General features: G+C 47.4%; 1 long non-coding RNA gene across 20 annotated transcripts in view; it reads right to left on the reverse strand.

Annotated features, from left to right (window-relative positions):
- Positions 1-1313: 1313 nt before the first annotated feature.
- LOC101752086 overlaps positions 1314-25594 on the reverse strand; it is a 66079-nt gene continuing 41798 nt past the window's right edge. For 17 of the 20 annotated variants that reach the window (XR_005839538.2, XR_005839557.2, XR_005839542.2 and 14 more), the window contains 3 exons: positions 22828-25206; positions 21815-21928; positions 1314-21505 (listed from right to left, as the gene is read on the reverse strand). This is a non-coding gene — a long non-coding RNA (uncharacterized LOC101752086). Of the gene's footprint in view, positions 21506-21814; positions 21932-22827; positions 25207-25594 lie in introns of all 20 variants that reach the window. The other 3 variants (XR_005839541.2, XR_005839545.2, XR_005839555.2) reach the window with 3 other exon arrangements.

Genomic DNA, 25594 nt, shown 5'->3' on the forward strand with positions numbered 1-25594 from the left:
CTATGATTTTCCAATTACTTAAATCACCTGGAACCAAGGACTAAACCAGTGTTCCCTGTTATTTCTCTTTCTATTTGTTTTTGTGTGGAGCTTTTGGTCCCATTTTCTCCCTCCAGAGAGCACTTGTGTAACATCCAGGGGGAGTTGTGCAATTCCGACCACCCTCCCGCTGCAGGTGGGCTTCATTTCAAATGTAACAGCCAAGTGTAGGCATCCAGCTGCAGGTATCTGTGAGACCAGGGGTCCCAGCTGCTGTTAAAAGGACCACAGTGGGGCTCACGGGGCAAAAACATGGACACACCTGGGTGCTAACTCTGAGTGCTCAAGCACTTCCCATGTGGGTTGTATTTACCCCATTGCAGAAGGATGCTCCCCCTTGGCACCAGTCACTCTTTTCTGGGAGCTCACAGCCAGAAGCTTCGTGAAGAAACAGTGTAATGGTATAAGCAATAGAGCTCTGACCCAATGCTGTACAGTCAGCCACAGCAAACGGGAGCATCTCTGCCTGTCTCAAGCCACTTGACCACATGTTGATGGTGCCCTGAGGCTCCCAGGGCTTTGAGGCAGATCTGGGTGCCAAAACAAGACCCAGACTAACCATTAGGCAGGAAGCATGTGGATGTGGTCACAGCTCAGTAGATCAGATGGAGGAGGGCATGTAAGCATGTCAGGTTGGATATTAAGAATAATTTCTTCTCAGGAAGAGCAGTAATGCACTGGCACAGGCTGCCGTGGGAGGTGATGGAGGTACCATCCCTGGAGGTGTTCAAGAAAGGGGTAGATGTCACACCGAGGGACATCGTTTAGTGGGCTGATGGTTGGACTTGATGATCCTAGTGGTCCTTTCCAGACTTTATGATAAGGGATGTATGACTGGCTCTCCTCTGCTCAGGATGACTTTACAAGGAGATCCTTACTTCCAGACATGTTTAAGGCAAGTGAATCATTGATGCCAGGGTTGCAGCAAAGTTCACATCCCCTTCCCTGTCCTAGGATATGTTCTTCTCCATTGGTCAAAATTCCCCCATCAGAGTCTGGGTAAGGATTTAATACAAAACAGTCAGGATCATTTTGAGAATGTAAGGTTTTGTTTGAGGAATTTCATCATTAACAGCCCTTCTAGAGCCATTACCCATAAAAGGAAGCTGAGCTGGGAATTACCTATCGAGAGCTGTTTACCATATTGTGGCTTCTGTGAGAACAATGTGGTATAAACCACATACCAGTTAAGTTGTTTAATTAACTAATTATCTATTCAGAGTTTCTTGTAGCTCCTTTTATCTCTGTTCCTTAGCTACAGTACAATATGGAAATTAGAGGAAATTAAAACACTTTATTAGACTAAATAAAATTGACAAGTTAAGAAATCGCAGCAAAAGAAATACAGGCCAGCTGATCATGCTTGCAATATGTGGGCAATACTGGTGCTAGATGGACGGTTGGACTAGATGATCTTAAAGGTCTTTTCCAGCCTTGATGATTCTGTGATTCTACAAGAAATGATTTTAACTCCAGCTGTTAGAAGAGAGGAAGTGTGGTAAATTAAGCCAGTAAACCCAAGTCACCCTGCAGCTGCTGGCCAAGGAAGCTGCGTCCGGTCTGCAGGTGAGTGCTGAGGGAGCACAGACATCCCGTCCTGCCCCTGAGCAGGCAACAACTATTAGCAGACAAAGCTAGGCAAAGCAAGGATATGAGTGCTTCCAGGCTTCATGTCCAGGGGTTGTTCTTCACAGAGGTTTTCTCCTGCACAGCAGCCGCTCCCCTCCTCGTGCATTAAGGAGAGCATTAAAGCCGAAGTCCCTTGCACAGCTTTACTTGAGGTATGTGCTTTCAGAGGAGGGTTTGGACACAAAGAGCCGTCTTGTCACTCGGGTAAACAAGACACAACTATCAAGCTCGGTTTGGGGCTTATCAATTGGAACCAGCATGAAAGTGCATTCCCCAGCTCCAGCTTGCAGTTGCAGTGACTGGTTTCTCAAGATAAACCAAGAGTGCATTCAAATAGTTTCCTCACAGAGTGATATGAAAGTCACATTGTTGTTTCCCCACATCTTACAAGCCAGCTCCCTAAATAGGATTTCAGAGGAACAAAGTGAATGGGATGCTCATTGTGCAGGCAATGGGAGGCGGTACCAGGTGGGTCGGTGGCCGCTGTTCCCCTCCCTCAGCTGTATTTTAACTGCCCCCTTTTTCTGGCAACACAAAAGCAGCAGCGTCCCAAGCATTTGGGTGAGAAAGCTCCAGCCACCTGACCCCTGATTAACTGCACGGCTACAAGTCATCCTGCTTTGTCTCTTAATTGGAGCACCAACCGATGAGGGTTGGCACGAGGTGCATGCCTGGTGACCTGCTGGCTCAGGGCCACCCCGAGCATCCTCCTCAGTGCGCTCAGATGCTCCATCTCCAGGTCCTAATAAAGTCTCCCAGAGAATCACAGCCACACAGAGGTGTCGCAACACTGTCTGTCCTCCTCACGCCTCTCAGATCAGAATGTCATCGTGGGCAAACGGAACAGCCCTGCTCAGAGCCGCGGATTTATTGTTGCTGTAATAGCAGCCCTAACAGCCTCATCGCAGTGTAACAAACAGTTATTATCCCAGTTACAATCATACTGACATTCATGCTCTGTATTAATATGGAAAAGCATCATTAATAATGGCCATAAACCCTGCTGGTCTCGGTCTCCAGTTGAGCTCAGCCTTCTGCTGCAGTCGGTGCCAAGGTAAGGCCAATAGCTGTCCCCAGGCCAACACCAAGCCACCATGAAAATCACACTGTGAAAGCCTGCATGGCTGCTTTGGTCACTGAGATGCAGCAGTGCTGCTGCTGAGAGACGGGAAGCTCAATGCAGTACATGGGTCTCCCTCCTGTTCTGTGATACCCAGTGCTTTGGATATGTTATTATGCTCCTTCTATCAGTACGATAATAATTTCAGTTCAGTTTAGCACAATATTGCTTACATTTAATAGGTCATATGTATCAGATAATATAAACATATATTAACTTTTATAAGTTATCAAATATTAGAGCTATCTCTCTTTAAAAGAATGTTTTCCTATTTTAATGCTCTTTTGTCACAAATGAAGCTTTAAATTGAAAGAGATAGAAAACCTCTTCAGGTGCTGTATGGATTTAGTTATCATTTAGGAAGGAAATGTGACAGTTTTTGGATTTAAAATAACATTATTTTTTTTTTTACAGTAACTATTTATGCACAACCATAACACAAAGGCCTTTCATACCACAGGTACGTGGGAATAATTCTTGCTGACGGCTCCATCCAGTTCCAGCTTGGCTATGGAGACGTTGGGGACATGAGAACAGCACGGGGATGGGGATCTCCTGGTCAGGGCTGGGTCTCCTCCATCACCACATGTCCTCTGTATCTCTGCTCTGCCACCTTTGCAGAGCCTTTGGCTACATAGAAAAATCCATCAGCTCCCTGGTTTTAGTGCCCATTAAATCACATGGTCTGACATACCTCAGGCTGAAGATTGCTGTCTGCTCGAGGTCCCAAAAACTTCCCCAAGAGCCCAAATGTGGCGGAGAGTGGTGCTAAGTACGGCAAAGCAGAGGGGTGAGAGCTCATTTTAATAATGCATTGCAGTGTTCACGCTGCCCAAGCATCTGCTAACTGCCTTCAATTTTAGGTTAAAAAAAAAATAATAATAATGGACTTCTTCCAGGGAGAAGTGTATGTTTATCTGCAGGCAATAATTAGAGGCTGATGATTCAGGGACTGCAAAAGGAATAGGAAAAAAAAGCCCAAAACCTTGGGGAGGGACTGCAGGGAAGACAGCTGAAAACTGTCCTAGGATAAATCGATCCTGAAACCCAGCCAGGCTGAGCATCTCCCACCTTTAGAGAGATGCTGTAAGGATGTCATGAGCCCACCTTGGGCTGTGGGCATCCCCTGTGGGAACACAGCAGCCTGGGCTGGTATCCCAGGGCTCCCTTCCAGCCCTCTGCTATAAAAAGTGTCTGTCCCTGTCCCCAGAGCCCACAGCTGATCCCCTGATGGCACCCCATCAACCAGCTGGGTGAGACCATTGCCGTGTGCAGCACTTGGCCCCAGGTGTAACAGGGATGGATGCAGACTGGGGCCATCCCTGTACACCAGGTGTTTAATCCTTCCCTCTGCACTACAAGATACTCACAAGTTCCATACAGACTTTCAATAGCTGATCCAGCAAGGCTCCTGAACATGCAGTGGGGCTTGACTAGTGCTATTAAATAGTGATTTTATCCAAGTTCACACAGGTATTGGATGGGGAAATGGAGAGAATGTAGCATAAAATAGATTTTTTTTTCTTCTTTCTGCAGAAGCTTTAGATTAAATAAGTTTGTGGTAGCTGGTAGAATAAATTAGATAGGAGCTGGTGAGATAGCAGGAAGGATTAGAGGGTGCTTTCGTGAGTAAGGTCAAGCGAATCTGAGGGGAGAATGGTTTTGGGGTGGTAACCTGGGGGTCAGTGGGAGTAGGGGGAGAAGAGGAATAAGGGGGACCCCTCTGAAGGCCACCTCCCCTCTCTACACAGCCAGTGGTGGTCGCCGTCTGTTTGCTCACCTCAGTGCAATGCCAACATCCACCACCTCACTGCAGCCACAAATTCCCTTCTTCTCATTTGCAGGGATATGAAGCAGGCTGGGGAAAACTTACTCAGTAACTTTGTGAAGAAATCCAGGAGAGAACATTAACTCTGCACTTCTCATCTTCATCAGATCACTGCCCTTTAAGTACGCTCAAGCTCATTTTGCGTTTGCATTCCTTTGCAATATCTACTGAGAGAGAGGCATTTATGCAAAACTATTTCTTTTCCTGTACACTTCTCCGTTGCACTGGTATCATTTGCACATTAAAAAAAAAGCTTGTCCGCTATTTCCCTTTGTATTTCACCTTCACTCGTTGAAAAAAATTCTCCATCCTCTCACTGCTCGAGAATATTCTTATTTGGGGAAGGGTTTTCATTAATCCTGCGGAGGTGGGGCCCCTTTGCAGGATCTATCACTTCTCTTTAGGTGCCCTTCCCTGACCTGGCTGGTTAGACCACAGACAAGTCACTAATTAGGTTGTCTATTGCCTCCTCCGTGAAACTCATTTTGGGCTGATTAAATGCATCTATAAACAGTGCTCAGCTGTCTCCTTGCTGCACGAGGAAAGCGTTGCCTTTTCCAAATGGTGTTTTTGCTTTGACTGTAACATCTGGGACAGCACAGAGTCATTTTCTAAGGAACACAACATGGTACAGACCCGCTGATGCCTCCAGGCTTGCTCCTGGCCCTGTGCAGAGGGACCCACTCATCTTCTCCTGTACATCTCTTCTTTAAAAGCACTAAAACCACCAGACAAATCCAGAACAAGCCTGTGTGGCAGCTGAGCTGAGGTTATAGTGCCGAACACCAAGTGCCAGCAGGGTGAATGCAGCTGGGCATCGATGGTGGCCAACCCAGAAAGCCACAGTGTCAGCTATGGGTCAGAATGCGTCTTTTGTCTTGCCAAGAAACTATCCATTTCTTTTGGCAGGTTGATTTCTTTCATATCCAAATAGCTCAGATCAACACTGGGGCTGTGGAGGTCAGAAGGTGGCACAAGGAGCTTTTCCGCTCAAAACATCTGAAAAGAAGGTGATGTTGGCATCATCCCTATACGTAAGAGCCTCTGTTAAAGCCTTCTTCCAAGAGCAAACCTTGGGCAGCCTGTCTCATGACACCAAGGGATCTCCAGCATGCAATTCCCATTTCAGAATTACTGAATGCAAAGGGCTACAAAGATGACTGGAGGCATGAAGTGTTTCTCTTACGAGGAAAGGCTGATAGACCTGGGACCCTTCAGCCTGGAGAAGAGAAGCTGAGAGGGTACCTTATGAATGCTTTTAAGTATCCAAAGTCAAGTGGAAGGGCCCAGGCTCTGTGTGGTGGTACCCAGCGACAGCACAAGGGGCAACGGGCACAAACTGCAACACAGGAAGTTCCACCTGAACATGAGAAAGAACTTCTTTCCTGTGAGGGTGGCAGAGCCCTGGAACAGGCTGCCCAGAGAGCTGGTGGAATCTCCTTTGCAGATGTTCAAGTCCTGCCTGGATGCCTGCCTGTGCAACCTGCCGTAGGGAACCTGCTTTAGCAGGGAGGTGGACTGGATGATCTCCAGAGGTCCCTTCCAACCCCTGTGACACTGTGATTCTGTGATTTTTTGGAGTGCAAATGAGTTGCAGGACTTCAGGCTGGGCCCACATTGCCTTCCTGTGGGTTCCAGAAAGTCACAGAATCATCAAATCATTTGGGTTGGAAGGGACCCTAAAAGGTCATCCCTGTCAGCTCCCCTGTAATGAACAGGGGCACCTACAGCTCCATCAGGTGCTCGGAGCCCTGTCCAGCCTGACCTTAGTATCCTTAGGTAGGAGAAGCTGAAGGATGAGGAAGGTTTCTGCATCTCAGTGAGTGGAGCAAAGGAAAGCAAGACTTCGGGTATCGGTCTCAATTTCTAAACCTTAGGTTTATTCACCAATTGCACAGCAGCACCATGGAGCCACTTGCCAGAACTCAAGCGAAATGTCACCTCGTGGGACATGCCACCAGCCTCTTCCTTCCCACTGCTTTATCCCCACAGACTGCACTGATGGTGGAGGACAGAAGCTATTTCTGGCAGTGTGAGGCTGCTGTCACACATTCCTGCAAAGCCTTCCCTCTGTCGGGGAGCAGCCGCTGATCAGCAGGGATCCTCATCCCACAGCTGGGATGGGGAGGACACTTCCAGCCAGCCCTGCACATGGGCACACGGAGTGACAGCTTCAGCTTTGCATGGTCCTGGCCGTGTTTTACGGAAGCTTTGAGTAAATGTGGAAAACACACAATTAGAGGCCATTGCGTGATTGATTTCTGGGCGCAGGGGCCTTTCCTCCTTGCCTGGAAGGCCTGGCAGGTATTATTTAAAGAGCTAATGAATGTTAATGGGCACATTATTTGCAAATCTTGAAGTGGAATATTAGATCAGGGCTCCTGTGTGTCATGGTAATCAGCTTTCCCTCACTCGCTCTGGCTCGAGGGGGGGGAACACCCTGCAGTCGCTTTGTTATATGCTTTTCAGATTAATATCCTTTTTCCAATCCAGCAGCTTTTCGCTGGGTGTTTCAGTCAAAGAAGCAGATGGCTCGCATGCTGGTATTTGATGCCTGACCAAAGGGATTGTCCTGCTCAAAACCGCCCCACCGGGAGTGAGGAGCAAGGATCCTGCTTTGTCTTCTCCAGAGTGAAAAGAAGAAAGGATGTGGGGAAGGAGCCAGGGATGGGCTGGCAGTGGCTCACCTTGGGGATGGAGGTTGGCCACTGAAGCCCTGAGCTGCGGCAGCAGGTTGGTTGCATGGCAAGCGCCTGGACAGGTCTTCGTGCTGGGTTTGAGCTGTTCCTAAGCTTATCTTGCATCTTCTATGAGACAGCCCTGCCCACCATCCCCATTTTTCGCACATATCTCCTTCCTTTCCCCTCCACTATGCCCACATCCCTCCAGGAACACCCATCAGCCCTGTCCTGACCTCCATGCAGGTTGGTGGCTGCCAACCAACACCTTGGTGTGCACCAACAGGCAGAAAGCCCCTGCTGAGCACCACAGGTGAGGCTTGAGTCTTCTCCGCCGTGCTTTCAGTAAGAACACAGGAAAAGATTCATCTCCTGCCCCAAATCCTGGATTTCCCATAAGTCCCAGAAATGTGTCACTCTGGGTCTGACTTTCCTAATGGAGACTTTTCCAAGCTTCTGACAGAGGAATGAAGCTGCTGCAGAGCAAGAAGCACAGCTCAGCCTGGCACAGAGGTCAACTTGCTCCATAGCTCCCAACATGAGCTGCAGAAGGACACATGGCCGCTGGGTGACAGAGGACCATATTTAGGTGCTGGAAGTGTTGGTACTCCTGCAGAGAACCACGCAAGGTGGGAGCAGTTCCACCACCCCGGGTGCTCACACATGCAGTGCAAGCAAATGATGGGGAAGGCACAGTGATTCATCAAATCACTGCCAAAACAAAATTCATAACCCTCACTATATATTTCCTGCATCCTAGTTGGTGAAGCAGGAGGATTTCTACCCAGCCTAAGAAGGGGGAGAGTTTTCTGCTCTGATATGTTTGTTCTGTTGCCTCCAGACGTCTTACTGTCTGCCACCCGTTCTCCTTAGCATATTGGTGCCAACCTACTTTGTATTAACAGCAATTCAAATGTTAGCAGATGCTGTCCATGTTAATCAAAAAGAAGCTTAATACAAATATATGATTACTGTATGAGTATTGTATAAGTGATATTCGGCTGTCTTAAGCTAAAATAACAATATACACTTTTATCCAATCCTGATACATTTATAAATATATTTAAATGGGTATAAATATTTATAAATAGTTTCTGTAATCTCCTGTAATTAGGCTTTAAGCTCTGTGACAGGCAGCATCTGTTTGATCTGCGTGCGCTCGCCGTGTGCGTGTGTCAGGTTTCTCTATTAAAGGCAGCGGAGCCGTGTGGGTGCCTCCGAGGAGCTGCAGGGCTGCAGGCAGCAGGACAGAGCGACAGAGGGACACACCGCGGGGACCGGGTGCAGCAGGGATGCGTTGTGAGGGAGCCGTTCCTAAACCCTTCTAATTTCTGCTCTGCAACTCTTTTGATCGCGACTCTTTTTGGTTTGGGCAGACTGGCAGCAGGTAAAGGATGATCTGTGACCATGTAATGCTGCCAAGAGCTCCCAGCGGCACCTCCCTGTGCTTGGGATCTCTGCTGAGTCAGAGATGGGTGCCCGTACTGTTCCATGTCCGTACTGACTGCTCAGGGCTGGGAGATGTTGCTCAGATGCCTACCAGTCATTCAGCAGCACTGTGCGGTGACACAGCGCAGGCAGGACAGGATGCTCTGCCTGTCCCACATCAGGATACCACAAGTAGAGCAGGGGACATGAAGCCTGGGTGGCTTTTTGGACAAATTCAGGCAGCGGGCACCTGCTTTGTTTGGCTGGAGAACCCACAGCAGCCATTTGGGGGCAATGACGCAGCTCATGCTCTGGGCAGATGCTACCAAGCGGCCTCATGCCCTGTGGGCATAAGAAGGGTGAAGAGAGGATGGAGAGACAGCACTTGAGTGGCTCCACTCACATCTATGTCCTGGGGGATGCCCATGTGCACACAACCGGAGGGATGTCCCCAACTCCCATGGGTACCACCCTGCAATCTCCACCTGTGTGCCTGGCTTGAGGGATGATAGGGGCACCCTGACCTGCCTGTTCAACCAGCCTGGACACAAAAGCATGTGAGAGGAGTGTGTTTTGCCCATGGCCCTGGGGTAAAACCATGCCCTGGGGTAAAAACACATCCTGGGAAGGTGGAGGATCCTTTGCTGTTGGATGGGGAAGTTTGTGGGATGGAGACAAGTGCTGGGAATTGCAGCAAGATAAGACCCAACCAGGACCAGGGGCAGTGGGTTATTGCCTTCTCCAGTTTGCATCTTCAAAAACAGGAGAAGCAACTGAAAAATACACACATTGCAAGCTGAAAAGTTACCAAGTGATCTTTGCTTTGCAGCTTTGCTCCTCAGCTGTGTATCTTTAATCTTACCAACGTCTTTAATCAGAAGAAAATCTGCTTTATCCCTAAAGCCTGGGGTCTGAACATGGGCCATGCAAACAAAAGGAAGTGATTGCACAGAGGGGGTTGTATCCTCTGACCACAGCCACAATCAGTGGCCTATAAGGATCCAAGTGCTTTGTGGGGTTCTTGGGCTGGGTTGGTTTTTTTGTGTGTTTTGTTATTGTTTTGCTTTGTTGTTGTTTTTTTCTTTTTAATGAGTTAGCATGGCTTTCTACAGATTTGCTCTTCCATGGGCCTGTGGCGTAAGAAATCACACAATTGATAGGGGAAGAAGTTTTGCAGCCATTCCGCTCCCCTTAGCACACCTCTCCTGCAACACAGTCCTCCTAGTCTGCCTTTCTCCCTCCTCCCTGTGGCCGAATGCTCTTGACAGCTTTTAGCAGTGATAAAAAAGCTCAGAGAAAATGATGAGACCAGGAAATAATCCTGCGTTCAGCCTAGAATAGGAGAGCAGGGATGGCACCGAGGGATTTCTGCAGCCCTCCTGCTGGCACGGGGCCCGTGGTGCCATCTGCAGATGGTGATCCTGGGCACGGAGCGGGATGGAAGTCACAGGTTTAACCAGAAACCTGAAACAGTGCTCCTTCCCATCCTTCAAAAAATTTGCATCTTGCTTAGTCCAAAATATTCCCTTAAAATGGTAACACTGATTAAATTTTATGAACTGAAAAACGTGGAGGAAGGGTCTGATTTTTAATTTAGAAAATGTCAGAAGCATGTTTAGAGTTTTAAATTACTTCTTTTTTTTTCTTTTAATGCACAACCTGAGGATTTTAATTGCTTTTTAACACTGTCTCTCTTATCAGGAATAACACTCGATGAATAATGGAAACTCTGGGTTGCCACCAAAGAGGTCCCAGACCTGCAGAAGAAGCAGTTGGAGGAGAGGTGAGACCTGGGCCGCCACCAGGATACCTTTATGGGCATCCTGCAGAGGTGAGACCTATGCGGAGCATCCCAATGGTGGCCAGGTATGCAGAGGAGAGTGCTAAGGATGCAAAGGTGAAAGGTGTTGGGATGAAAGCGTTGGGATTGGATGGATGAGCATGGCATATTGGCTGGGTGATGCCTGGGGGTGTGACTGGGGAAAGCTGTGTGAACAGGGTGGAAACCAGCTCCGTGCTGAGGGACTTGGAATACTCCCTGAGCAAAATGGTTAAATGTCCAAACAACACTAAAAATAGCTCCTTCTTGGGACAGCCAGGAGAAGCAATGGTAGATTCAATCCTGTGCAGGCCACAGGGCTAATTTAAAATGTGATTGAAGAGCCTCTCTAAAAGTGCCCATCATGTACTTAAAGTCGGTGGCATTGTAGGACTTTTTTTTCTTAAAAAAAAAAAAAAAGAAAGAAAGAAAAAAATGGAAAAGTTCATTGCGACTTCATTTCAAAAAGGCAATCCACATAAAAGTGGTGAGGCTTGTTAAAAAGAAATTAAAAAGCAGCTGTCAAAAGGGTAAAATTCTTCCAGGGGACATAGACATTGTTTAAAGATCTTCTATTAGATGATGAGAGTAGATCTATACAATTATCAAAAGAGACTTTAAAAGGGCAAAAAATTAGCTGTTCTCATTAAAGAACAGACTAAAGGAGTTTGTCAGAGGTAAAATAGTATCCTCCAGAAAGTGGAAGTCACGTCCAAATGAGGAAAATAAAAAAGAGCACAAGATGACAAATTAAACTTAAAACTACGATAAAGGGGAGCCCTTTTTTTATTAGCAGCTTTCTAAGGTATAGAAATCGCATAATTGACCCTTTTTGTCTATCATCTCAGCAGCAGGAGCTGTGGAGGGCCGGGGAGGGTCGAGGTGTGGGATCAGAGCCTGAATGTGCAAAAGAGGATAATACTGAAAAGGGCCCCAAACACCTCAATAGTCAGAGCTGATGGTGAAAAGCTGCAGCCGAACACCTCTGGACAGTAAAATAAGAGGGAATCCAGGAAATGTGCAAAATGATGAGCACGGGTGAAGCCATCTATTTGTACTTTAAATAGTCGTGAGCCTTCAATGAGCTGTTACTGCCCAGGAAAGATAACTTGGACCTTGCACAGCCATCGTGTTATGAAAACATCGCCTCAGCGATCTGTGATGGCCTAAAAAGTAAATTGAGCGTGGAAATTTTTAGAGGAAAATAAAAGTGTTAAACACAACAGAAGAGATCAATTTGTCATTGAGCAGATCAATAATTCACCTGCTACTTAAATACTGCTCACAAATCTGTTCCCTCCACTGGAAAGCAAAGAGAGGAAACGAGAAAGAAGGGGAGATGCAGAGGAAGGCAGCAAAGATGAGGGCTGGGAGCGGCTGGCAGGAAGGAGGACGTGTGAACCAGGCAAAAGAAATGCTTTTTCGTAACAATTTTGCATAATTAAACTTCTGCCAAAGGGCATTGTAGAGTCTGGATGGGCTGCGGAATAACTGAGCAGCGAAAGGCAGAGCATCCTCGGAGATGCAGTGGGATGCTTGGGGTCCCTCTGGCCTTGCAGCACCTCCCCATAAGGAGTGTTGGCTCCTCTTAACTCTAGTTCTGGTTTGAAGCTTCGGGAAGGGATCCATCAGGAAACTCCTGAGATGGGAGCGCGGGGCCAGGCTGCAACATGAGCTCAGAGCAGAAGGAGGTCTACATGGCACAGCAGGTCCAAACAGGAAACAGAGGGCTGCCTTTAGTACACAGCACGGGATTTAGGGTTGAAATGGTGGAGTCACTGTCCCAGGAGGCGTTCAAGAGCCATGGAGATGTGGCACTTGGGGAGATGATTAGTGGGCATAGTGGGATGGGTTGATAGTTGGACTAGATGATCTTAGTGGTTTTTTCCAATCCTGATTCCATGATTCTAAATACAGGCCCTTTTGCATTATAGGGTACACCCAGGTGGTTTTTGGTGCTAAGGTTGGGCCAAGTATCCCCTATTGATGGGCTCTGCAACAGCAAGAGATGCCATGGGTATCAACTGCCTAATTCATCTGCAATAAAGAGTTGGAAGCCCTTACAGCCAAACCCAACAGTCAGTTCTCACACATGCTGCACGTTTTTACAGCTCTGCCAACTGATTTATTGGAAAACAGAAAACTCTCAAATTCTCAGAGCTATAAATGCTCTTTGTTTCAGTTCCTTCCTGACAAGCGTATTTATGATGATCACAAAGGAAAGATCACAACAAATCCTGGCAAAAAATGGAAGCGAGAGGAGCGAGCCAAGCTGCAGATAATAAGTAACAAATCAGGGAAAGGAGGAAGGTAATGGTTGTGATTAAAAATCAGATGCTATGAAATAAAGAACAATTGATGAGAGAAGTGAAAGTATCCATTTAAAAAACCCGTATCCAAATGCGTTATGGACAACAAGAAAGCATTTTAAATTATCTGGAACATGAGAAATTCTAGCAAAACGATGATGGTAGAGATCCATTTTTTGATAGATGTGGTAGTGCTGCCAATAATAACGCAGACGATGCAGAAGGGCCCAAAACCTGCTCGGGGTCTGAAACACTGAAGACTACATTTTTTCAGCTCACGGTCCCCACCATTTTCTATTCCAACAGCACTGCACACAGCAGTTACCAAATTGTTAACAGTTTAAAAGATGTTAAGCTGCCACCCTTAATTAGCTGAAATAATTATTAATTTTTAAAGGCTTTCAATTAATTTTTAAACCAGTTTTCATCTGCACAATCAGCCAACTTGTTTATAAATTTGGGAAGAGAAAGCACTAAATATTTTACAGGAATGACAGGGGGAAAAAAAAAAGAGGTGGTGTGGTACTTCTTATGAGCTTGGAAAAAAGATGCATTTCCAAAAGCAGTTTGGGAGCCTGGGGTTTGCCTTTGATGTAGAAGTTTATTGCCTTTGTTATTCTCTAAAAAAGTCGTGAGACGTTTTGATTTGTTGGGTCGCAGTGGGTGGGAGGTGACGAGGAAGGTTTGGTTCGTGATTTGTGAGGCTGTGGGTTGCTCTGGACATTCAGGATTTTCCTCTCGGTCAAACCGCCATGACTCAAGCAGAATATTGGTAAAAGAGCCATAAAATTACCAGGGTCGCTGCGACACTCATTTCATTATGAATCCAGATGCAATACAAATGAAATGATGTTTAAGCAGGGAAATGATGCACTCCATCTCTACTGCAAAATATGAGTGTACAAATGTGAAAATTTGGGTTCCAAAAGGGCATTTGTAAGAAATAATGCCTTCACCCCTGTAGTGCAGCACTTCTTGCTTGGCCAGGCTGGGGAGGCCGTGCCTGACAGAGAACAAATTGCTGCTTGGCATCCATGCCTCACATCGGTGCCTTCTGGCATTGCCATCTGCATTTCAGCAGGGTCTCGTGTTACCTGTGTCCTGGATTGTGACACCGAGCAATGGTGGGAGCAGCTGGAGAGACCCCAAACTTTCCCCAGGGCAAAGCCATCAGTGTGCAAGGGCACTGCTCTCAAGAACTGCATGAGATTCAGTAATTAAAAGGATTGATCATTTTTTGCAATAGGGTTCGTATGGCACATATATATAGAGAGAGAGAGAGATGAGGTTACACAGAACCACCAGGTTCTTGGTCTACGTCTGCACCGAGCCCAAGCTGCAGGTTATCCTGGGCAAATGAGAGGTGGGAGCAGGGATGCAGGTGCTGCCAACTTCCATGCATCCACCCCAGGGGCTAACAAAGCCCTGCTGCAATAACGCTGTGTTCAAAACAAAACAGAGCATGCTATCCAACAAAAGAAAATAAGGACATGTATCAACAGCATAGCTGGAAAGTTTCAGTTTTAGCCTCTCCTCTGGTCCCTCTCTCTCCATATTGAAGACATTCACCATCTTTTGGCAACTCAGTGCTTTCCGAGGCAGTCTGGACATGTGACATCATTCATGTTGATGCAGCACAATCATTAAAGATTTTTTTTTTCTTTGCCATAATGGGTTTCATTTTGAATAGAGTGTGCTGATGGGAAATATCCATCGTGGTGGGAGCGTGCAGTTCCCAGCACTGCAGCAGGAGTGGGGTGCTCCATCAACTGCACCCCTGGGATGAGCTCTCCAGACTAGAGCTGCAGCTGCTGCTTGTTCATCCCCACACATATGGGGCTGTTGGGCCCTGGTGGGCACCGGGGATGGATGAGCAGACAGCCTGGCTGGGAAGCTGATGAGACTGTAGGAGCTGGGGTTTGAAATTGGGTGTCCTGCAATGTGTGGCCTGAATCGAGCACTCCCGCTTCCAAAATCCTAGGAGAGCAGCTCAGAACACATCAGTGGTCACACTTCCAGCCCAGCCAAATTTGTAGAAAAAGTCAGAAAGCCATAAAAATAAGGCAGCAGTGTTGGCTGTTGTTCACCATTGCTAGTGCACATCCCAGCCCATTCCCATGGCAGGTGCTCTCCGGTCAGGGTGGGTGAGAGGGGAGCACAGGTTCTTCCAATCACCACCAGAGCCCTGAAGTTCCCACCAGTGGGTAACACCTTAAAGCTGAGCTGCACAGAGTGCAGAAGGATGGGCTATATCTGGACGTGCTGAAATATTTGTCTTGTGCTCATACAGACCCAGCCTGCCTTGCACGCCTGTTTGCCTAACTGATGGAGGCTTGATAGCTGCAGCAGGGAGCTCATTAATTGAATTCCAAAGGGATTAATTACGGCAGGAATAAGAGGGCTCTCTGTCATCTTGCAGGTTTTTCCATGCTGCTGGATTTGAGGGGCCTGGAATGTGGTGAAGGCTGGAGGAGACCATGGTATCTCTGCTGTGACACTGCTGTCCTGCTGGGCACAGAGAGGGGTAACACCAGGTCTCAGTGGGACACCATCTGCTGTTTCCTTTATCTGGACAACGGAGAGGTGTTGAGGTGAGTGGAAGGAGGTGGGGATGGTTCTGTGCTCCCCTCAGGATAGCAGCTGGATGGCCAAGCAGCAGCACCAGCACATGGCATGATGTGGTGAGACCTCAGGGCACGCATCCAGCAGCACAATGACAGCCATGTTCACCAAGGTTTATCCCCACCATGCCACGGGGTGCTTTGCAGGCTGGGTATGGACATAAGGAGCCCAACAGCTGCAAAAACCTGCCCTGGTAAAGTGCTTGGCATGCAGGGTGCTGCTGCAGAGCATTTCCTTTGGCCCTGCGACCCATCCAGCCAAGCCCCAGGGAGGAACCAGGATTTCCTGTGTTTAAAAATACACATTTTTATATGCATATATATAAACATAATCCTCCTTCCCTCTTTCAGAAGTCAAAATTAACTCCAGCTGTGCCAGTGATACAGTTCACTGTGCAGACCCGCAGATGTGGGAAGGTGCTGCCAGAAAAACAGTGAAGGGGCTTAAAGACTTCCCTGACCACCACAGATGCTGGGAAAAAGGCATTCCGTGCTGCTACACTCTAAACCAACCCCTGGCCCTGCCTATTCAACAGCTTTACTGCTTGACACGCCATGCAGAAAATGGTTCTTGGCTGTTAAAAGGTTTTAGCGCAGTTGTGGGAGGACTTTTTGCCTGGCCCTGGCTGTGCTCTGCCTTAGGGACATGGTGGCAGTTTGAGGATGCCTGAAGCAGGAGCCCTGGGTCCCATCACCCAGCGCTGCTGATGCTGCAGGGAGGCCAAGTGGTTTTTTCATAGGGCAAGGAGAAGGCTGGGCTGCTAGGTCCTGGAAAAACAAATGGAGGGGCTCCCTCTGTGCAAAAGATGGTTGGTACTTGGATGCCACCTCCTTGCACTGCCCTCAGTGAGGGCATCGCTGGTCCTTGGGGATGTGAAAGGCTGAACTGTGAGGGGAGCAGCACCCACATCCCTGCAGCTTCAGCCATGGCCCTGAGCACCAGCCCCCCTCCTAATGGCTGTATGCTCCTCTCCTGGCGGAGCATATGGCTCCCCTTATGCTCCTGTCGTGTCCAATCTCACACAGTGGCCCTAGTGCTCTTAATCAGTAGGCAAGCACGTGGATGCCTTGGTAAGTGAAAGGTTTGTACAGGGGATGGAAGCAATGTGTTGGTTCCCCCCCACACACATCTTTAGTTTCTTAGGAAATAAGTGCAAAGTGCAGCTCAGAGTGTCCCCGGATGCATTTCTCCTCTGTGCTGGGGTTGGAGCATCCAAGTGAGGGAGATCCCAGGATGTGGGAACAGGATGAGGAGGGGCAGTTTGGCAGGAGGAGGGTTATTGCTCCCAGCGTACCCTACCAGCACCCACACGGCACCTCGGGGGCAGGAAGAAGGGCACACATCAAAAATGTAGGAAGTGCCTTGCTGGGAAAGAGTTGAGGTAAAGGGAGAAGCTACTCTAGCCAATGTTTAATAGAAAAAGCACTAAAGCTAGAGACAGCTATAGAGAAATAAGAAATCCATTTTTTAATGGATTTGACTGTGCTTTAGACTGGTTCCAAAAAGCTTGGAGTGATCCAATTAACAAGGTAATGAGTTGCTGAGATATTTACACTGCTTCTGGACAAGGCTCTGGTCCAGGGTATTAATTTGCTTGGGAGGGGGTGCATATTGCAGATAAGTTTCCATTTTTTTCCTTGTGGTTATATTCAGACTCGGATGTTTTTGGTTTTTTTCAAAGGACTCCCATTATTTCTGACTTAGGGTTTGTTCCCTGTGGGTGTCAGCTCCCCTTCAAAGGAAAGAAAGGGGCTTTTCTGGGGGCAGCAAGGCTTTGTGATTACCCAGGGGATTGCTGGGAGGTTGCAGGACTGAAAGGAAACCCAAAAGAAAGGACCTTCCTCCCAGGGTAGAACATCACTATTCCAGATCATTCTCTACTTTCTATATTTATCAGGTGCTCTGATGAAGCCCAGCTCTTAAGTTTTGGGGTATTTTGGCACGAAGTCTTGGGGAGGAGGTGCAGGCAGGCTCTCCTAGAGCTCAAGAACCTCGTGGGGTTTTGCTGGCCTGTTATCGGTAATAGAAACAGTGGAAAAGCAACATCTCCAGCAGCTTCAGGTTTCATTTCTCCTTTAGCCCTTGGGTCTCCAAGGTAAACTATTATATTGCCAATATTGAGTGCAGTGTTGTTTGAAAGTAGTAAGGCTGCAGATCATCAGAGGTCAGGTTGTATTTGATTTTGGCCAATTGGCAATTCCCTGTGTTTGCATCTGTTCCTGGAAGTAAATGTCTTCTTGCTTTCTGCACTAATGCCAGCAGCAGCCAAAAGCTTCCCAGGCGCCTGGGTGAGGGCAGATCTTTACCAGCACTGCCCTAAGCTGGGGAACAGAACCTGAGCCCCCATTCCTGAGCTCTAATGTTGAGCCTTTTCCAGCATCTCTGACTGCCATGCAGGAGAACCTGGATCCAAGCCTCAGATGGAGCAAAAATATTTGAACCTTGCGGAGAAAAAAATGGGTTTTGTGCATGTACCTCTCAGCTTGCAGCTGCCATCTATCATCCTGCTGCTTCCTGCAGCACCTGGCTGGTCTGTACGTGTGTGTGGCCAAGGTTCCCAGGCACCTGGAGAAGGGGACAAGGTTAGTCTTCAGGATCCATGCATGGATGTGTTCTAGCCTCCACGATGGATTTGCACAGTGTGTTTCCTGGGCAATGCAGGACTTGCCCCATGAGGACAAACCAGCTGCCTTTGGGCACGAAGCCCAACCTGAGCATGCTGAACACATCATCCTTTTGGTCCTGCTGGTGGTGTCAGTCCTTTGGGTGATATATCTTGAGCACACTTAGCTGGTACGTTCCACCTGAAGTTTTGGTCAGAAAGTTCTTGCTGAGGGCAGTAGGGGATGGCTCAAAATGGCTGTAGGTTACTCATGCAGGTCTATCCCAGAACATCCCCTGGGAAGAATGGACAGTGCATTGTCCTTTGAAATCGAGTCCTCTGCCAAAAATTACTTTGGTCATTTATTTTAATTCCTCCAAGTCCTGATAGTGTCAACTACTTCTTGGTTGAGCATGACGTCCATTTTGCTGTGTTACTTCTGCTTTGGATGAAGACCTTGAGAGTGCAAAGTCCTGGCTAACTTCACCCAGGGCAGAACACGGGATTGTGCTGCAGAAGTATCCCACCTAGGAAAGGGGACTGACTTTAAGAGTAGAGGATTGCTGCTGAGAAGCTGCTCTGACCCAGGAAACTATGGATTACCTGCAAGATGTATTGGAATGGCTGTCAGCCAAGGGCTTCTCAGCCTTCCACTAAGGCAAAGATAGGGAGGATGGAGAAACTCCTTTGGAGCAATTGCCATGTCAGAAGAGCTAACACAGCTGGAAGCTTCCTGCTCACCAAGAGGTGCTGGCAAACCTCAAGCTTAGGCATCAGAATAGGGAAGTACAAGTCTCTGGGCCCTGTTGCTTGCAGGTAGCTGTAGCCACGGGATTTTCTGGTAAGAACACCTCACTAATTTGTTCCCCTGATACTCCTTCCCAGAATAATTCAGCATCAGGACTGCAGAGATCAGTGTCCAAGGAGGGATGCTCCCCTTGGTGGGGACATCCTGAGCAGCAGTTGAACATCTCACGTTTGGGAAATGATGGTCGAGTACGACTGTCCAAACAGTACTGCTGGATGCGGATCTTTCCACAGTGCCCTGCAGGATCTTCTTCCTGCATCTCTGAGTGATGATAGAGCTGGGAAGACCTTTAAAAAAGATTGATGACACACTAAGAAAAGAAGCTTTTTTTTTTTTTCTTTTTTTTCTCATTTTAGTCTGAAGAGTTAGGTTTCCAAGCTTTGTTTTTCAGATTTTAAAGAAATACACACACCTAGGGGGAGGCAGGCATGTTTCATTAACAGTTCAGCACAGTCCAAAACATGACAGCAAGCCTCCATTTGAAATTACCGACACACCGGAGCAGCCCTGCTGGGCTCCCTCTTTGCAGGACTGCCAGCATCGCTGCGAACCCAAACACCCGGACGTGGAGGCTGCCTCTCCATCTCCATTAAGGCTCTTTTCATGACACAGCTTATTGTCAAGCACTGTTCGCATCTCTTGCCTTCTGACCAATAATTGTTGCTGTTGGTTTGCTCTTATCCCATTTATTATATAGGTTGTTTTATGCGTTTTTATTGCTTCTTTCACCTTTCATCTAACCAAGGTGTATTTTTCCATTGCCTTTTTAACCAGTGCAGCTGGTATGAACACATTTAGAGCATCTTTTAGAACGGTCTTCAACGACTCTAAATTAATCACTCAGAAATATTTCCTGTGATTTTCCTACCAGTTCCTAAATATTTTCAGCTTGGGCACAGCATGTGCCTGTCTTGGTGCCCAGGCACGTATCACTTTTGGGCACAGCAATAAAATCAGGGCACGACATACCAAGATAGCTGCTAATAAGGGTTTTAATTTGGTAATCAGTTCACCCTCAACCATTAGAAAGGGGGCAAAGATGGTAATATCCTGGAGGCAATGAATGCTTTGAGCCGGAAAATAATCAGGGTATGTTTCTGAAGCTTCAAGGATATGTGATTAAGAGCCACCCGAGGTCTCCCAGGAGCTGTGCCTGCAGCCACAGTAGTGTAGGGTGCATTTATCTCCCTTTAGGTAAAGCAAAACTCAAGTCACTCAATCTACATCACTCCCTTCAGGATACAGTCTGGGGACAAGGAGGAGAATTCTCCTCTTTTGGAAGAGATCACTCAAAAAATCCCCAGTCCAGGAGCTCTGCTTGAGGAGCAGCACGTTACCATGCGCCGGGTGTTTTACGGTAGATGCCGGGGGCTGGCTCCTGCCTCCTGGCACTTCCTTAGAGAGAAAATAAATCTTGAATTACCTTGTTTTCATTTCCAATAAAACTGCATGCTGACAGTTGCCTTGGAGCTAATAATCTGATACGGTGCTGTGCATCTGTGAGTGTTTGTAGCATGGGTGTGCTGCTTCTGTGTTTGAGACTGACAGGGGCAGCGCTGTATTGTTTTCCTCCTGCTATATTGTGTTCCCAGCACATCACAATAAAAAGAAATGGGAAGGTAGGTGATTTATCATAATACAAAAATGAAAGGTATAATAATGTAAATTATGCACATCATTAGCCACAGTCGTTGCTCTACAGTGGACACAGGTTCTACAAGAAAATCGCCCTTAGGATGAAGCCATGACAACTGTCTTTGAAGGGCTTCCTTGAAGATGCTGGAAGACCAACATGCTCTCTTCTCATGAGGTTTGGAGAACTGGCTGAGAGTCCCATCAGTGTAGTAACGGCTGCACAAGGCACAGGGTTGCACACTCCCCCTGTACCCCTGAACACGTCAAGCACTGTGGGTGGGATTTGTATGGTTACAGTGGACGTGGACCAGTTGCTCTTATCCCCGTGTCTCCTCAAGGCAACTGAAGTCAATGGCATGACCCACTTCTTCCAACAGATGGCAGAATAAGGGTAGGTGAACTACAGGGCGCCCCAGCACAGGAGGCTCAGAACAGCCATCTTGGGTATCTCACTTCCATCTCTAGCGTTGCTCGTGGTGAGTCCTATCCCACACTGCTGTGTTCTCAAGAAATAAAGGGGGGAGGAAAAATCTAGCGAACTGAATGCTCCTTCCTTCCCAATTTCTCACCTTTCTGCTCATGCTTTTCCCTCTTCAAAGAGGAGTTCCAACTTTTTCATCACATCACCTCCATCACAGGGAAGTGGTGACACTTTGCAGCACAGAGTGGGATTTCCCAGCCCCCCTCCTACCACCCAGATTCCTAACGCTGGTTTACAGCAACTTAAACCTTCCTGTGCAGAATTTTCCCCTGTAAAAATTAGACCTCATGAAAATAAATAATTCCCACAGGAAATTTCAATTTGATTACAAATATTGACTTGCTTGGGGGAAGTTTTTTCAAAAGAAAAATCCATTTGGAATCAACATTTTCAAATTAAACATGTATGTTTCACTCTGTTATAGTACTTAACTTGGAAAAACACCAATTTTGTTTCCTGTGGTTGGGGATTTTAGGAGTTGCTTCCATCCATATTTTTCTGCAAGAGCTGAACAAAAGACATGTTTTTAAAAATAGGCAAAGCAGGGGGTGCGGGGGGGGGGAAGATTTGTTTTAATTGTGAAGGATTAAAAAATGTAGTGTAAAATGTTGTAAATCACTTTCATGCTTCTAAAAGAAAAAAAAAAGCATAAATATACGCATTAAAATGGAATGATTTAGTGAGGTTGTGGCAGCCAGAAGACAGATGCGGGAAGGGCTTGGTGTTCCACCAGCAGACAGCAGAGCTGTGGCATGGGCTCCCCATTACTTCTGGGCTGAGCCCACGAGCATGAGAGGAGTCTTCCCCTAGACTTACCGTTGAGGCACAGAGGCTGGAAGGTGTTTGTAGGGATGACTGTCCTCAGTTTAGAGCTTTGTGCCATATCAAAGTTGTGCTTCAGACATCCCTCTGTCATTCTTGGGTTCGGCCCTGCTGGACAAAGCAAAACACAACAGCTCAAGATGTGCATTTTTGCCCATTTTCCCTCAGATTTGCTCTTTCCTCATTGAGAGTGACCACCCCACTCTCGGAAACACAGAAGTCAAGCTGAATTGCATTGGAAACCTCGTGCATTTCAGGATGAGTGCTCAGGTGTGGACAGGTTGCTTCTGCCATTTGTGGATTAAAAAAAGGTAAGAAACCAGTTTTGCCATGTTGAATATAGTGGCTTTGTCAAAGAATAAGGGCAAATTATTCTTTGTACAAAAAACCCAGTGAGCTCCGTGTCCTTCTTGTAGTTGGAGGGTAAGGAAAGAGTAGGAGGAAGAAGGAGCAGGAGGAACAGCACCTTTCTGATATAGACAAAGTTTCCATTTACTCTCACTGGTCCAGACAGGGCTTCTGTTGTGGGCCAGCCTTCAGCCCAACATGCTCTGCCAAAATGCAGTTCATTATACAACTAACAAATGATTGTCATAGGTGACACTGCCTGGAGATGGGGACTCACTGGGAGCCCAGAGTGGAGACAGAGGGTTCTCCCCACCCCAGGGGGGTCACCCCAAGTCCCCCAGCAGCCACAGCTCAGGGCGCTGCTAAAGATAAGCGAGCTCTAGCAGAGATGCTGCTTACTGGAGGCATCCCAGTCCCAGCCAGAAATCACTCCAGACAGGCAAAGTGCTTTTTAGGAGCACTTTATTAATAGACATGGATAACAAACCGCCGGTAACAAATGCAAAAAGCCCTTGGACTAAAGGGCTGTTTGCCCAGGCAATATCCCCACTGAGCACAGCAGCCATTAGTCGCAGCGGGAGGCACCGGGAGCGGCTCTCACTGTCAGGAGAGCTGAGCTCTTACATCAAAGTATGAAAATAAATGCCTGATCTATTTACCTTAGCGAAGGTGCAATTTCTGCACCTTGCCAGCTACACCCCACCATGCAGCCGCCAGGTTCCAGCAAGTGATGCTCGAGTCCTACAGAACAGCCTGGAGATGTGGTTCAGGTCCTCCCTGTGCTTGGCGTTCGGTCGCTGCTCCAGCGAGCAGTGCAGATGTCTGGCCCTTGCTCTATGATTCCTCAATATTCCTTCTCATACAATTGTTTGTGTTTCAGATATGCTGTTCTGCGCAGACATGATTAAGCTGTTTAGGGTGAATGATGTTGCCAATGAGGATAACCTCTCATAAGGTTAATTAATCATTTGTAAACCGACCTTTGGATGCATACATTATTCATGAGCGCTCCTGAACTAACAGGCTAGATCATTTCCAGCCAGTGGGCTTTGTGTAGAAGTCTTCGGTAATTCCATAGCCGAGGGTGAGTGCTGAGGTGCAGGGAGGGCAATGCCTCTGGGCACCATCTCCACTCAAGGTGCCTGTGCTTGCCCATCGCTCAGAGTGGAGCCCTGCTTTGGGCTGGACCACAGCACAACAGCAGCTTTTCTTCTCCACCTGCATCTTTCTTCCTTGAAGCCTGACTGACCTTAAACTATCTTGAAGACTCCTCTCCAGGAGCTTGACATTTAAAAGTGCAGTGACAGAAAATAACTTCTTCTAAAAAATACGTGTAACTTATTTATCAGCACTAGTAGAGGGAGAGAAGAATTTAAATGAAGGCATACATATACATTGTGCTGCTCAATCGTGACTTTTCGTTGCTGCTGTGTGGTAGCTTTGCCTTGAGTTGAGCTGCTCGGTGCATTATGGCAGCGGTGAGGCTTCTCCCCACCTCTGACCCCAGAAGAGGAGTGGGGATGAGGAGAGAAAGGAGCCCTCGGTCAGCCCAGGGCCAGCGAAACTACTGCACAAGGCTTTGGTTTCAGGGGAGCTGAGGAACTAATTTAACATCTCCCAAGCACCAAAAGTGAAAGGCAGGAAACAACAAGCCAGCATTTACTGAGAAAACACCCCGTGGATCATTCTTTATCAAACTGCATAAAGGGGAAAAAAAAAAAAAAAAAAGAAGGAAAAAAGAATAAGGAAACAAGAGACTAACACTGCACAAATCGGCGAGCTCAGGACTAGGGAAACTGCTTATGTATCTGTAGGGAAAAGCCACGTGCATCCCACGTCTGCCAGCCTGGCAGCAGCAGCCCCTGCCCAGCCACCCTGCTCCCACCCAATGCAGTGGAGCCATGGGGGAGTCTCCCGAACGTGAAGCATTCATGTATCTTTAATTATTGTTTCAGCCACGTAAATCCATGCTGAATTAAAATTCATGATGGTTCTAGGGTACAAGTGCAAACAATTTGTTCGGTAAACTTTGCTCTAATTGGCATTCTGAAAATTTCCTGTTAATCAAGCCCCTTGGGCTCAGTTTACCAGTGTAGTTCTGCCTGCGAATGTCAGTGCTCGGAGGGTGCATGCATGTACGCCGATTTTAAGGGTCTTTATATGATATTAACTCATACACCTTGTCCTCACATTAATTTGCAAGTAATTTTTTAACAACCTTCCGTGGCCTTGCCTTTTATCTTGCTGCTTCATTACTTGCGGCAAGCAGGCGAGCGGAAGAGCCTTTGTAAAACTCAAAATTACATTCAAAACTGTCTCAGATCTGAATGCATCTGAAACTCCTCCCGGCGGGAGCCGTGTTTCCAGTGGCACTTGACTCCAAATGGCCATGGGGGAAAAGTGAAGGAATTCAGGCCAGCACAGTAAATGTCAGTTGAGTGGGTGGTGCCGCTGTGCGGAGAATCCAGCCAAACCCACCTCGACACAGGGCTCTGCAGGTGGGGAGCGTTGTCATTCTCCTAAGCTGACAGTATGAATATAACCTGAAGAGTCAAGGCATTAGCAGACCTGAGTTTGTCATCTTGGTCCTGACGTGCATGGAGAATGCTCCCAGGAGGTGTTAAAGTGTAGGGGGTGGGCTGCTGCAGATCACCCCTTCCTATGTGCTGCCCTGCATAGAAGGCCCATCCAATTCTGGATCTGTTCTCCAAGCAGCACTCTCTCTGCTGCGGTCCCCACTTGGTCCCACCTGAGGGTCCCACCGCCAGAAGGATTTGGGAGTTTTCCAGTGGCCCCCTTTCAGTTCTGCAGCCCTATCAGGCTAGTCCTTAATTCACATCCCAAAAGGAAAAGCTACCTGAGTGTCTCTTCCCACCAGCACAATCACACAGGAGAATGGAAATAACAAAATAATGAGCGTCTGACAGATCAGGGAAGCTGTGGAGAAGCTCTCTTGGATGGAAATATGCTGTAAGGAAATGCAGAACTGGCAGTTCCCTGAAGAGACTAGAGATGGTGCACAACAGCAAACTGCTCCCCTGTGAAAGCAGATAAGAAGCATAATTAGATGGCATTACAGCAGCATCAGGGTCTAGGAGCTGGAAAGAAATTGTATAGAAAGTGGAAACAGGCATGTGCTGGGGGGAGAATACAGGAATAATACAGGTTCGCAGCATGCGAGCAGCTAGGGCTATGTGCTCAAGGTTTCAGGGGAAACCAGCAAGGGTCTGCAAATGCATTAGCTGTAAAACGAGAACAGCAAGACGTGTAGGTGCAGAGCCGTCTGGGGAAGGACAGAGCGCTGACCAGCTGTTCAAAGCAGGAATTTGCCCCCTCTCTCTCATTTCAGGCTTTAAAAAAAGGTTAATTGTGAACGAAGCTTGACAGAACCACCTTTGAAGGGAATGGTAAAGAAGGCCAACAAAA

The sequence above is a fragment of the Gallus gallus genome, chromosome 13 (assembly GCF_016699485.2).
Source record: "Gallus gallus isolate bGalGal1 chromosome 13, bGalGal1.mat.broiler.GRCg7b, whole genome shotgun sequence".
In the NCBI taxonomy this organism is placed as follows: Eukaryota; Metazoa; Chordata; class Aves; order Galliformes; family Phasianidae; genus Gallus; species Gallus gallus.